Here is a 13371-nt window from a genome sequence, read left to right as displayed (position 1 = left end):
TTGTACTCAAAACTAAAGGTTGCCCAGCTGAAAATGAAAACTCTTTACATACTTCATTTTACTTAACTCTTTTTAAACTCTTTTTTATTCTCTCTTTGGAAGGAGAATGTGTTTTGTTTTGTTTTGTTTTTCTAAGCAAGGAGCATCAGGGGTTATCTTTTCTTGGACAAGCTAAAAGCTGTCACCTTGTCAGAGGAGACAGATGAGGTTGGAGAGGACGCCACCTCCTGAACCAGAGGTGCAGAGCTGTGATTCTAGTTCAAGACAAGAACAACAGGTACTTGGGGGAGCAGTCAAGCAAGTTGCCATATCTCTTACTCAACCAGAAATTAAAGCATTGATTTAAAAATTATACATATGGCTTTTTGACCCATGCCAAGGACCCTTTTCTCATTTTACTGTCATTAGTAGTTAGTTTGCTTGTTATGTGACATCATTTTTAAGAGTCATGAAACTATGCAAAGAATGAAAAGTCCATAATATGGTCCTGTGGGAATACCACTGCTTGAAAAGCAAAAATATGTGTTAAACATGTGTCAGCTGGGATTAGAAGGAGTAAACTATTCAAAGCAGAGGGCATGTGATTGGAAGTTTTTTTATATGTCTTTTCCCTCCAACTTCTTACTTTGAAAACTTAAAAACGTACAGAAAATTGCAAGTATAGTACAGTAAACATGCATTGGTCTTTTATGTTGATCTGAGCTAATAGGGTAGCCACTTTCCATATATGGCTATTGGCTACTTCAAAATTTGGCCAGCCCAAATTGCGGTGTGTTGTTCCACATGCCTTTTCAAAAATAAATACTTCCTAATGTTTTTTGAAAAGTAAATAGATATTTGGGCCCTAAACCAAGCAAACAAAAACCACACACACGCACACACACACACAATTTATATTACATGTACACACATGCACATATATGTAATATAAATCCATACTAATATTACAATAACACGTATATGTGTATCTCTGTGTGCATATGTTTAACTATGGATCTAGACTTCATTTTCAATAAATCACTGAAAAAAAAGTGACTGGAGAGGTGAGATGAGGGTTCCACCTTTGGTGAGAGAGGTGAGAGAGGCATCCACCTTTTGAAAAGTGCTTGATGTTTCTCCTAAGAAGTGAATAGGCTCAATAAGTTTATTTATTCTCACATGAAATAGAATATATGAGAAATAATAGAGTCTCTCTTTTTTTTGTAAAATAAAATAAAAATATAAGTTAAAAACAGAAATCCTAAACATTAAGATGTTTCTTCTTGGGCTTATGATTTTACAAGACAGCTTAAATCCAACACTTGCAGGGCACCTGGGTGGCTCAGTGGTTGAGGGTCTGCCTTTGGCTCAGGTCGTGATCCCGGGGTCCTGGGATCGAGTCCCACTGCCTCTGCCTCTGCCTATGTTTTTATCTCTCTCTGTATCTATCATGAATAGATAAATAAAATCTTAAAAAAAAAAAAAAAAACTAACACTTGCCTGGTTGAAATCATCTTCATTTCTCTACCTACTCCAGTGCAAGCTAAAACACAGGATTGTTAACATGTATTTGAGATCAATTCTAAATTTAATAATCAATATCCAAAGATTCATCACTGGCGAATCAGTGAAGCCATTAAAGAAAGGTTTAAAAACCAGCAGTCAGTGACTTTGAACCTCTTTTAATCTGTTCCCATATAAAATGGAACCAGACTGTTTAATAAGTAAATAGAACATATCCAAATGATGGATGGTGTTCCCTTCTGAGTAGTCTCTTCCTTTGTAAGATGATTCTCTCAAGAAAGTGGTCTTTCTTTCTTCTTTCTTTTTTAAATTTGTTTTGTTCCCTTAAGTAGGGTTCGCGCCCAGTTCAAAGCCCAATGCAGGGCTTGAATTCATGACCCTGAGATCAAGACCTGGACTGAAATCAAGAGTCAGCTACTTGACTGGCTGAGTCACCCAGGTGCCCCTGTAAGTCCTTTTTTTCAAAAAGCATATTTCTCTTATTATCCATCAAAGTGCTATACCATGCTCCTTGTTAAGTAGATTTGAATCTTACAAACTGACAGATGCGTTGAAAACCAAGTAGGATGATAAGATTGATAAAACTTCTTGTGTTAGCTCAGGCTGCCACAATAAAATAGCACAGGCTGGGTAGCTTAAACTACAGAGGCTTATTTCTCACTGATCTGAAAGCTGGGAAATCTAAGATCAAAGTGCTGGCAACACAGGTTTCATCCCAGGGTCCTGGGATCGAGTTCCACATTGGGCTCCCTGTAGGGAGCATGCTTCTTCTTCTGCCTGTGCCTCTGCCTTTTTCTGAGTGTCTCTCATGAATAAATAAATAAAATCTTAAAAAAAAAAAAAAAACAAAAACAAAAAACAAGTTTCATTCGAAGGCCTCTTCTTCAGCTTGTAGGAGACCACCTGGTTACCATGTTCACATGGTCCCTTGGTATGTAAACAGAGAAAGAGGACTCTCCCTCTTTTGACTCTCCCACGAGTCCTAGTGAATCAAGTCCCCTCTCTTATGACCCCAGTTAACTTTAATTTCCTCCTACAGGACTTATCTCCAAATACAGTTATATTGGGGGTTAGGATTTCAATATATTGATTTTTTTAGTTCAGTCCATAACACAATCTGAATTTTACTCCCCCAAAGGCAGTAATTATTTTTTCAGAAAGGCTATTTTTATGCATGTGTGTGCTTATGGCTTAAACAGTCCAGAATATACTTCTAAATGAAAGCTTAAAAATTTTTTTATGGCATGCTGGCATTGTTTGAAGAAATAGGTAAGCTACTTCTTTCTTGTTTTTTTTTTGTTTTGTTTTGTTTTGTTTGTTTGTTTGTTTTAGTCAACAAAATAATATATTTCCTTTGCAGAAAACTGGGAAAATGAAGAAAAGAATTAATAAAATGGAAACAATTGTATGCTATTAAAATTCCCTGAGAGTCACATTTTTCCTAATACCTTTTCATTTCTTTTTTAAAGATTTATTTGTTTATTTTTTAGGATTTATTTATTTGAAAGAGAGAGAGAGAAAGAGAAAGAGAGAGAGAACGCCAGCTGGAGGAGGGGAAGAGTGCAAGGGAAAGAGAGAATTCTCAAGCAGATTCCTGAGTGCAGAGCCTGATATTGGACTTGATCCCAAGGCCCTGAGATCATAACCTGAGCTGAAATAAAGAGTCACCCAACTGACTGAGCCACCCAGCCACCTTTTCAAAAAAAATATATATATACAAACTTGGAATCGGGGCACCTGGGTGGCTTAGTGGTTGAGTGTTGGATTCTTAATCTCAGCTTGGGTCTTGATCTCAGGGTCATGAGTTCAAGCCTTGTGTTGGGCTCCACACTGGGCATGGAGCCTACTTAAAAAAAAAAAAAATTAAAAACAAACAAAAACAAACCAAAAAACACCTTGGAATCATATAGCTGAGAAATATCATGTACCCTGATATTTTCCATCTAAAATTATATCATGAACATATCCAAATTAAATAATTTATGAAAAACTTCTCTTTGAGAGATTTTTGTTGTTTCATTTCTCATTGTTGTACATAAGAGTTCATTAAGCCTTGCTTTTATTTGTTCATCCTTGTACATAAATATTTGTTGCAAGTCTGTTTATTTCTTCAGGATAATTTTCAAAGAGAGAAATTACTAGGTCAGAAGATATTAATAATTGTTAGACACTTGATTCATTTTGCTGAATAGCTCTCCAGCAAAAAGGAATCACATGAAACTCTCACATGATATTTGAGAGGGACAAGTTCATTTGCCAACACTAGCCATTACACTTAAAAACATCTTTCTCAATTTGTAAAGGAATCTGCATCTGGTTTTATTTTGCAAGTGAGAATTGACTATTTTTTTTGTATCTGCATATTTATTCTTTTCTTCTATTTGTGAATTCCCTATTCCCATTCTTTACCCACTTTTCCTTTGAGAAAGTCTGTTTTTTTTCACTAATTTGTTTTTCTTTTGTTAATTTATTATTTTTCAACTCTTTGTTATGTATGTAAAACTGTAATTTGTTTTTGTTTTTGTTTTGTTTTGTTTTGTTTTGCCAGGTTTTCTTTTGACTCTTGATTTTATGTATTTTATAGAAATATATCTGTGAAAATATATAGAAATATATATATCTGTGTAGTAAATCTTTCTATACATCTTATTCTGCCTGGAAGTGGTTCTTGAATTTAACATGCATCAGAATGTCCCAGTGTGTTCATTAAAACACAGATTCCTGGGCCCTATGGGTCAGGGTATATTATTCATTAATTTTCTGGGGTAACCCTAGCAACTGTTTTTGCAAGTAACCCAGCTGATTCTAAATGAAGTGGTTAATAACCCCCACTGTGAAGCAGTGCTTTGCAGGTTCTTGCTTTGGATTAATACTTAGTTTCTTTAATCATGTTACATAAATAGCTGGGCATATTTTCTTCTATTTTCCCATGTTTTCATTTTTCTATATTGATCCATTTGATTCAGCTGGAATGTATATTACTATAAGTTTTACCACAAAATATTGAACCATTTTCATAGCACAATTTATTTAATAATAACCCAACATTTCCCCAATAATTTGCATTCCAAGTTTATACTATTTACTATAATTTTATAAATATTTGAATTTTTGTTGAGCTTTTTCCCTATATTGATTTGTCTATCCACTCCAGCACACTATTTTAATTATTCTATCCTTTAAGTATTTCTGAACAATGTCCTCTCCCCATTACTCTTATTTAAAAATATTTTGGCAATTCTCACCTGTATAATTAAAAAAATTAGCTTGTCAAATTAAAATAATTAGAACATTTTTGCTGGAGTTGTATTTAATCTATAAAATAATTTGAGAAAAAAAATTACATTTGTTTAACACTGTGGCTTCACTACAACATATATTTCTATCTATTTATAGCTTCTTTTATGATAGCTATGCTCTGAATATTTGTGTGTCCCCCTACCCCTCCAAAGTCATAGGTTGAAATCCTAACCCCCAAAGGTGATAGTATTAGGAAATGAGTCTTTGAGAGATGCTTAGGTCATGAGTGAGATTAGTGCCTTGTGAAGAAGCTCTAGACAGATCCCTAGCCCTTTTCATCATATGAGTACACATAGCCAGCTCTGAATCAGGAAGGGGGCCCACACCAGAAGGAATGGCATACTATACAATACTCAGATACATATCAAATGGGTAAAGATAGGTCTCATAACTTTAATGCAGTACAATTTTGGTATTCTAGTGATGATGAGAAGTATCAGTAACTAAAAATGTTTCAATAGTAGTTTAATGATCTGTTCTTTTCCTTTGTAAAATTCATATTTAGACCCTGGAGTTATCAATTATCCTGATGTGCATGACTCAAAAAGAACATTTCTGTTCTCACATAAAATGGTATTTTCTGGATACTACAATATAGAATTTTTTTTTTAATTTTAGCTGTTTTGGGAAGTTCTCATAATAGAGAGTTGGATTATATCCCAATATTCTAGTTTTTAAAAATTGTCATGATTGGCACTACCCAAATTGAAAATTGGTCATTGATTTCCCTCTATCCATTTGTGGAAAAAAGAGTTCACTTGAAAAATCAGAAATAAATAAATAAATACAATAAGATTTTTTTCTTGAAAGCTCAGAACTTTATTACATTGTTAAAGTTGTTCTAAGCAAGATAAAATTTAGCTTAAAACTGCAAAAGAAAGGAATTTGCGATGCTGAACAGAAGTGGATCCCTTCCTGGTGGGCTGCACAACAGATACTTCCTGCTTTGTTCTTGTTTCCTCATGGTAGTCTGATCTGTAGCCTTCCCATGGGCACCTTCGTCTAAGTGGTTTCCTGCCCTTCACCTGGGGCCAAAGAGAGAGGAAGAAAGGCTCATTCTCATACTGAGATCACTTAGGAAGTAATCCTGGGGTGGAAGAGATGTCATACTTGACTGCCAGGCAATGACAACAATGGAAGAAGGGAAGGGAAATCATGCCAAAATGAAGTATTCAAGACTTTTCCAACTTATCTTTAGGACAAGGATTTACTAAGATGTATTTCTTATTTTTAAGGATATTATAAAAACAAGAGTGGTACAAACCTCATTGCAGACGTCCCAGGGAATATTAATCTTAGGAACATGGATGAAAGAATGGTTAACTCTGAAATGATAGATGGGTAACTCTGAAAGGGTAGATAAAGCTTCTGAATATTATTGAGTTCGGTGTACTTCAGGGAAAGATGGCCATTAGGTTGGCCCATGGAGCTTTAGAGAGGTTCAAGTTGTATATATGAGCCAGAGAGACTCTAACAAGGAACATGAGAATGTGAGAAACAGTGAGATAGTCCTGGAAATTGTGTGTAGGGTCTCCTGAAATAATATGGTATGTTGAAAAGCTATGGGCAAGAGCATTTTAAGAAAATATGCTGAGCGAAAACTAAAGGTTTTCTCAACAGCATCTGTATTAGTTTCCTATGGCCAGCAAAACAAAGTGCCGTAAACTGAGTGACTTCAAACAACAAAAATGTATTATCTCAGGGGTCTGGAGGCTAGAAGTCTGAAAACAAGGTGTGGACAGGGCCATGCTCCTTCTGTGAACTGTAGTGGAATCCTTCCTTGCAGCTTCCTAGTTCCTGGTGGTTCACTGGCAATCTTTGGTGTTCCTTGGTATAATTTTAATCTCTGCCTTACTTATCACATGGTATTCTCTTTACTTATGTGTATGTGATATGTGTATGTATATAAGTTTTGCATTTATACCTATATGTAGATACAGATTTAGTAAACCAATATTGTTTTCTATTAATATACACTCCTGAGCTATTATAATCAGTATTAAAACACTGATATTGACACAAGTTTATTAGAGTCTCTATAGATTTACATATATATGTATATATGGAAATATAAAATTTTTCCCATGTTTTATGCCATTTCCTTTTAATATTACACAGTTACTAAGGCAGGCAATATTGTCATAAGATGAAGGTCTGAAATGAAGAAGGTATTTGCAGTTTATAGTTTACCTGTTTTTCCTTCAGAGTTTAAAAAATCATCTTATTTGCCCTTTTATGATTAAGTAAAGCTGTTTTATTAAAATCCTATTTCTCCCCCCAAACTTTCTAGCATAATAAAGACCTCTGAGAAGTTTACAATTTTCTCTGCCAAATATAATGCCTGTATTTAAATATTTGTAAGTATATACCGTCTACATACCCCCTCAAACACACATGGAATGTGTTTTACTATTTATTAAGGAATATTTCGATTAATTAAATAGATATTCAAATTGTGCATCACTTTAAGGTTGTTTGATTTAGAATAGTACTTGGTTTCAGTGATAACATGCATCATGAAAACACTTAAAAATGTGATCTTATTTCCTTCTCGTAATCTCTCCTCAGGAAAGTAAACAGGAACTTTAAAGACGTACCCAGTATGTCTCAGGGGCTACTTTACTGGCTCAGTTCAACTCTCAACTGTGCTGGCATTTTTCCTTTTAAGGACAGTGAAGTCATATCCATGAAGGCCATGGTGTCATGCACGGGGAAGCCACCGCCAGGAGGAAGAAAGCCATTCCCTGACCAGGTTCAATATTGCCCCCATCAGGAGCATCTCTGCAATGGAAGGTTGCACTTACCATCCAGCAGTTTAAAGAGCAGGGGTGCAGTCAGCCCAGAGACAGAACTTCTGTTTTCACAAACAAATGAACAAAACAACAGAAAGGATAGAAAAATCATTATTCTTTATCTAAACTGCAAACCCAAACAAATCCTCTCTGATTTGGCTTGCAGATTCTAGCTTGACTTTCACATTCTTCCTTGATGTCCTTTTCACACGTCCATGAGGCACTTTCTATAACAGTGTGAGCCAGCTGCAGGGACTTTTCTACCTGTCTCATGGCTCCTAGAGAACCTTACCTTTTCATTTTGCTTTAAGCTGGGCAGGCTATGGTTTCTTAGGTTTAGCTTTGGGAAGGTGCCCCCTACTGGGCTTTGGTTTTGGAGGGGAGAACTTGAGGACCCAGGAAGGGGAGCTGCAGAAAGTTGCCTGTGAATGTAATCTGGACTTTGGAACCTCCTGGATGACACAGTGGCTTATCATCTTGTTATCAACCTGGAAATCTAGTCAAGTGATACATTTCCAAACCCCTGACTGTCTCATGACTGACTTGTAGGTATTAGGCAAAGTTTCGTTTGGAAGGACTGCCATAAAGTTGTTGACTGGACCTTGTCTCAGGAAAAGTTTAGTGTGTCCTGGCAACCTGGGAGGTCAGGGGTATTATGTAGAATAGTAACGTTCCTAAAATTGACTCATGAACCTGCCTGTGAGTAACCGAATTGTCCCTGGTCTAACAGAGAGAGGATGTCAAATGGCCCAATATACACTTCCTAAGAGTCAGTGACAGCAGGGATAGGAAGGGGTCAGTCATGTAAGAGAAAGTCTGGACAAAGGCCAAGTCAATACCAAAGAAACCATCGGTCTTTCTGCACTTTTCATACTTGCTCAAATGTTCTACTCAGCAGATACTGGAGCAAAATGCAGATAAATGTTCTGTGTAGTTTATTCTAAAATCACTGACTGTCACTGTCACAGGGCACAAAGCTCTCTATGAGAATACTTCTGTTTCATTAATCATGCTTCCTTTGGAAAATATAACTAAATGTAAGTGATGTCATTTCTATTGCTGCTCTGAAAAATGGGCTTTGACTATTTAATTGTATATGATAGATGTTAATATTTTGGTGTTGGATGTAAGAGAGGTCATTATAGTATGCAATGTGGTAAAATATTTGTTTTATGTTAAGAGAGAAATACTCAATCATTTTTATTTACATTCTTTTGCTACTTGGGTCAGGCTGCCCTAAGTAGTTCTATTTTCTAAAGAATAAGACTATGGAATGATTTCATCATGGATTCCAGTTACAGAGTGAAACAAATATAGCCTTAGGACTTTTGCTATGCATACTATCCTTAATATTCTAGAAGACCAAAAAGAGCTATTATAAATAATTTTGAATAAAACTCTGATTTTTTTCTTTTATTTGTAAAGATCTCCATGAGTTTGAAATAAACAACAAAAACCTTTTGCTCTGATAAGATACAAATAACAAAAATAAATCTACTAGTGACATCATTTTAAATGCAACTTTAAAATGAGATATATATTTTTTAAAAGACTAATTTTTTTCTTACAATTAGAGAAAGATAAGTTATCAATTTGCCTTTAGGAATTTATTTTTGGTATGTGTGCATTTAATCCAATTAAAGGGAGATAAAATACATCAAAAATAATGATAGAAAGCTAAATTAAGTCTTAAATATAGGTAAGTAGAGAGATTTTTCTCCCTTTATTCTTTTTTTTTTTTTCTTTTAAGAGGCAAAAAGGGTAGAGAGCTAACAGGCTTTCAGATATGAAATGAATAAGTCACAGGAATGAAAGGCACAGCATAAGGAATATAGTCAATGGTACTATAATAGTGTTGCATGCTGACAGATGGTAGCCACATTTGTGATGAGCATGGCATAATGTGTATAGTTGTTGAATCACTGTGTTGTACACCTGAAACTAATGTCACATTGCATGTCAACTACTCTTCCATAAATTAAAACAAGAACAAAAAACAAATCCAAAGAGGGTAGAAATTAGAGTGGCCAGCAGGGGGCTTCTTTTAGGTTTCTTCTTTCCTTTAAATTAAGAGCTAAGCTGAAAATACATTTTACTCTTTAATTTTATAAATAAGGTATAAAGTCTAAACAAAAAAAATTTTTCTTCTCTTTAGTTTACTCCTCTCTTTTATTTCCTTTCCCACCACCAAGATCTGTAACATGTGATCCCTGCTGCCTGGCCACTGCTGCCTCTGACCCCACCAATTAACATTCAATCTTTGAAAACTGCACAGGGGAGGATTTGGATGATGGACTTCCCACCAGACATAAATTAAAATTAAATTAGGAGCAAAGAAGCATATTCTGGTTTGATGGCTTAAACGATAGTTATAGAAACCTGGTATCAGCCTGAACTATTTGGGAAGAACTTTCTGAAATGATGGGCTTATATAATAGTATAAAAGGTAATAAATGTCTATGTAACATGACATTTTAATAGTATTGTGTTGTCCCATGGATTTGAGAGTGTGTGAAAGACCTCCAGAACTAATAGGCAAATTCTGAATATAGCTGCAAATCATCTTCCCATTTTTTTTGATTTGTGTGAAAAGTTACCTGCTTTTTTACCTCCTTTTTTGGTCCTATTTCATAAATGTAGGCTCAATGAGTTTAACAATAGTGCAAAACAATTCACCAGATAGTGAATTGGAACGTAAAATTGTGTCACTTGTGCTATTCAGGTGAAATCTCAAGAGGAATTGAAACTAACCTCATGTAATTTTTCAAATAAGAATATTTTTTAAAAGATTTTATTTATTTATTTGGGGCGGGAGGGCAGAAGCAGACTCCCTGCTAAGTGGGAAGCCAATGCAGAACTCATCTCCAGGACCCTGAGATCATAGCCTGTGCAGAAGTCAGATGTTTAACCAACTGAGCCACCCAGGTGCCCAAGGACTGAGTTCTAACGGAGGAGGTAAGCAAGATAGTTATAATAACTTTGAAGTCAGTAATTCCTGGTTCATATGAAATTATGTTAGGATTTTATTTTAACTCAAAGAAAATGAAACTTTGACTGTAAAGATAACATAGAACGGAATGATTTAGTCATGTTTCTCAAACTGGGATACAAAGCAGTGGGACATGGGTTACTGAAACCACAGGAACAGCCTGCAGCTTCACATTATGCCAATTTACATGCGATTTGGAATGAAAGAAGGTGAGTGATTTAGCTGGCAAAACAATTTCAAATACTTTTATGCTACCTTAATAGGGCCATGTTATGAAAGAGAACATAAAATTCAAATGATTCATGTAAGATAAAATATAAATCTTCAAGAAATTTTAAACATGCAAAGGTCCACATTAGTATGACCCCCCCACTCCCAACCCCTACCTTAGATATATTAATTAACTAAATGTTTTGGAAGTCAAACTACCAGATTTCCCTTTTTTTCCCCCAGATTTCTCATCTTGGCATAGTCATTGATTGATGTCAGTTAACTTTTCATGCATCAGTACAATTGGTCCCAGCTATTAACACAATTGAAGAATTCTTAGAAAATTAGAATTATAAAGTTGAATATTGCCTTAAACCATTCATGTAGGTAAAGGTATAAACACCATTCTCAGTGTGTTTGTTCAAAGTCCTGGGATCTACTTGAGAGGAAAAGAGGGAGGGTTTGGAATCAGAGGTATTACACCTGTTATTAAAACATAACTGTGATTTATATGTGCTTGCATAGCTTTGTCTTCCACCGTACTTAGTTCTCAGGGTTATCCTTCAAAAAACGAAGAAATATATTTTTATTACTGGATGATTTAACCAGTGCCCAAGATTATGACTTATAACCTTGAATTTTAAGACTGTCCATGAGCATAATAAAGCCTAACTTTAAGAATTCCTTCTCTGGTCCTAAAAGAAGATATCAATAAGAAAAAAATTCTGTTACCTAGTTATGGTTTATAGAACAATTCCTGAGAATTATATCACAATACAACTTACTTGATCCAAATTACTCCTTGTATTCATCAGTACAACTATCTATAGGAAAAGATGCTCTTTGATATTATAAGGAGACTCTGATGAGCATTGAAGGAAATGTACAAAAATAAAGCCCCTTTTCTTTAAAAAATAGTAGATTGCTCTCCCCTTCTTTTTATTTTTTTTTCTTTGCTCTTTTTCTTTTTCTTCTGTGAATGGGAATAAAGAGTGAAAGTTAATGTATGTAATCATGCATTCACTGAACATGGCTATCTCTTTAATTTTTCTTACCTTGTTATTATATTGTTTTGGAAAACTTTGACAGAAAATATTAAGAGGTAACTGAATGAAAGATCAATTAGTTGCATGGCACCAACTTTGCATTAAAATACAGGTAATCTTTTTTTTCAGGTGTAGGCTATTCGTATCCAATTACACAGAGCCTTATTATCAATGAAGACATAGCTGGTTTTCTTCCTTCCATATTCCCTCTTCACCTTGGTATATTTCCCAGTAGTCTGTCCTGGAGGCCTCTTAAAAAGAAAAACAACTCTACACTGAACAAATTACATGCTGAAAAAGAGCCATAGGGATTATGATAAATTGATTGTATTAGTGGCTCCAATTTTCTATGGAAAATTATTTAATGACTTTTGGAAGCAACCTCCCACCCTGATCCTAACTTGGCTGGGTAACTTATTTTGGCCAATGGACTTATAGCTGACTTGATGAAAGCAGAGGCTTGAAACACACTTCTGCATTTCTGCCTCCATTTGTGGACCCCTGACACTGCCATTGGAATATGCCCTGGCTATCCTGCAGAAGTGATGTAAGAGGAATCAAACAAAGGAGAGCCATGTCATCAAGATCAGCTAAACACACTGACTGGTCAGGTGATAATAGATGCATGAGTGGGGCTAGCTGATATCAGCCAACCCACTAGTTTAAAGAAAGGAATAGGTGTTTTTTGTCTTCAGCCATTAAGTTTAGAGCAGTTTGTATGCAGCATCAGCAGATTCATACAGGATGTTTTGTTTCAGACTTCTATTTTAGATGTGAGAAAACTGAGGCTAGGGTTTATATTTTCTACAACTTTATAGAGCTACTAAACCCCCTATGTGTTAGAGTTGATGTGAACTCTATTCCCACATTATGTAAAAGCCCAAATACCTAATTATTGATAAACTATTCAATCCTTATCAGATAACTTCATATAATAGCATAGTAAACAATGTTGCCTAGAATTGTTTTGTTCAGTATTATATGTATGGTTAAAGATTTTGTCAAGACTAAGTTATTGAATTGCAAAAATTGTGATTTATGTGGAGTTATTCTCTTATGCAATGGAAAAGCTTGTTAGTGTGCTGAATTTGTAGTTGCATTTGATGCTTGAGATGAAAAAGAAAAACTTTGGAATAATAGCTATCTAATAAATACAATGTTACAATATGCACAAAATGTACAACAAATTACCCAAAACTTAATGGCTTTAAGCAATACATATTTAGTATTTTAGTTTCTGTGGGTCAGAAATCAGGAAAAACTTAACTAGGTCTTCTGCTCAGCATATCCCATAAGCTACTATTATGGTATCATCTGGAGACTGTGGTCTAATCTTGAGGCTCAACTGAGGAAGGATCAACTTCCAAGTATATTCATATGGTTGATAGCAGAGTTTAATTGCTTGCAAGGTCTTGGGAAGATGGCTTCATTTCCTCACTGACTGTTGGCCAGAGGTCAGCCTCAATTCCTCGACACATGGGCCTCTTCAACATGGGAGCTTAGTTTGTCAAAGAAGAGATAATCTGCAACT

At 35.2% G+C, this 13371-nt stretch overlaps 1 long non-coding RNA gene across 1 annotated transcript; it reads right to left on the bottom strand.

Moving 5' to 3' along the window:
* Positions 1-5598: 5598 nt before the first annotated feature.
* Positions 5599-8862, bottom strand: LOC144301749 (uncharacterized). Its single transcript, XR_013368531.1, has 3 exons — positions 7888-8862; positions 7608-7657; positions 5599-5828 (listed from the first exon to the last, which is right to left on the bottom strand). It is a non-coding gene; the product is annotated as an uncharacterized LOC144301749 (long non-coding RNA).
* Positions 8863-13371: the final 4509 nt, after the last annotated feature.

Source organism: Canis aureus, chromosome 30 (assembly GCF_053574225.1).
Source record: "Canis aureus isolate CA01 chromosome 30, VMU_Caureus_v.1.0, whole genome shotgun sequence".
Taxonomy (NCBI): domain Eukaryota; kingdom Metazoa; phylum Chordata; class Mammalia; order Carnivora; family Canidae; genus Canis; species Canis aureus.
The sequence above is the reverse complement of the archived record's forward strand: the minus strand, read 5'-3'. Positions and strand labels throughout refer to the sequence as shown.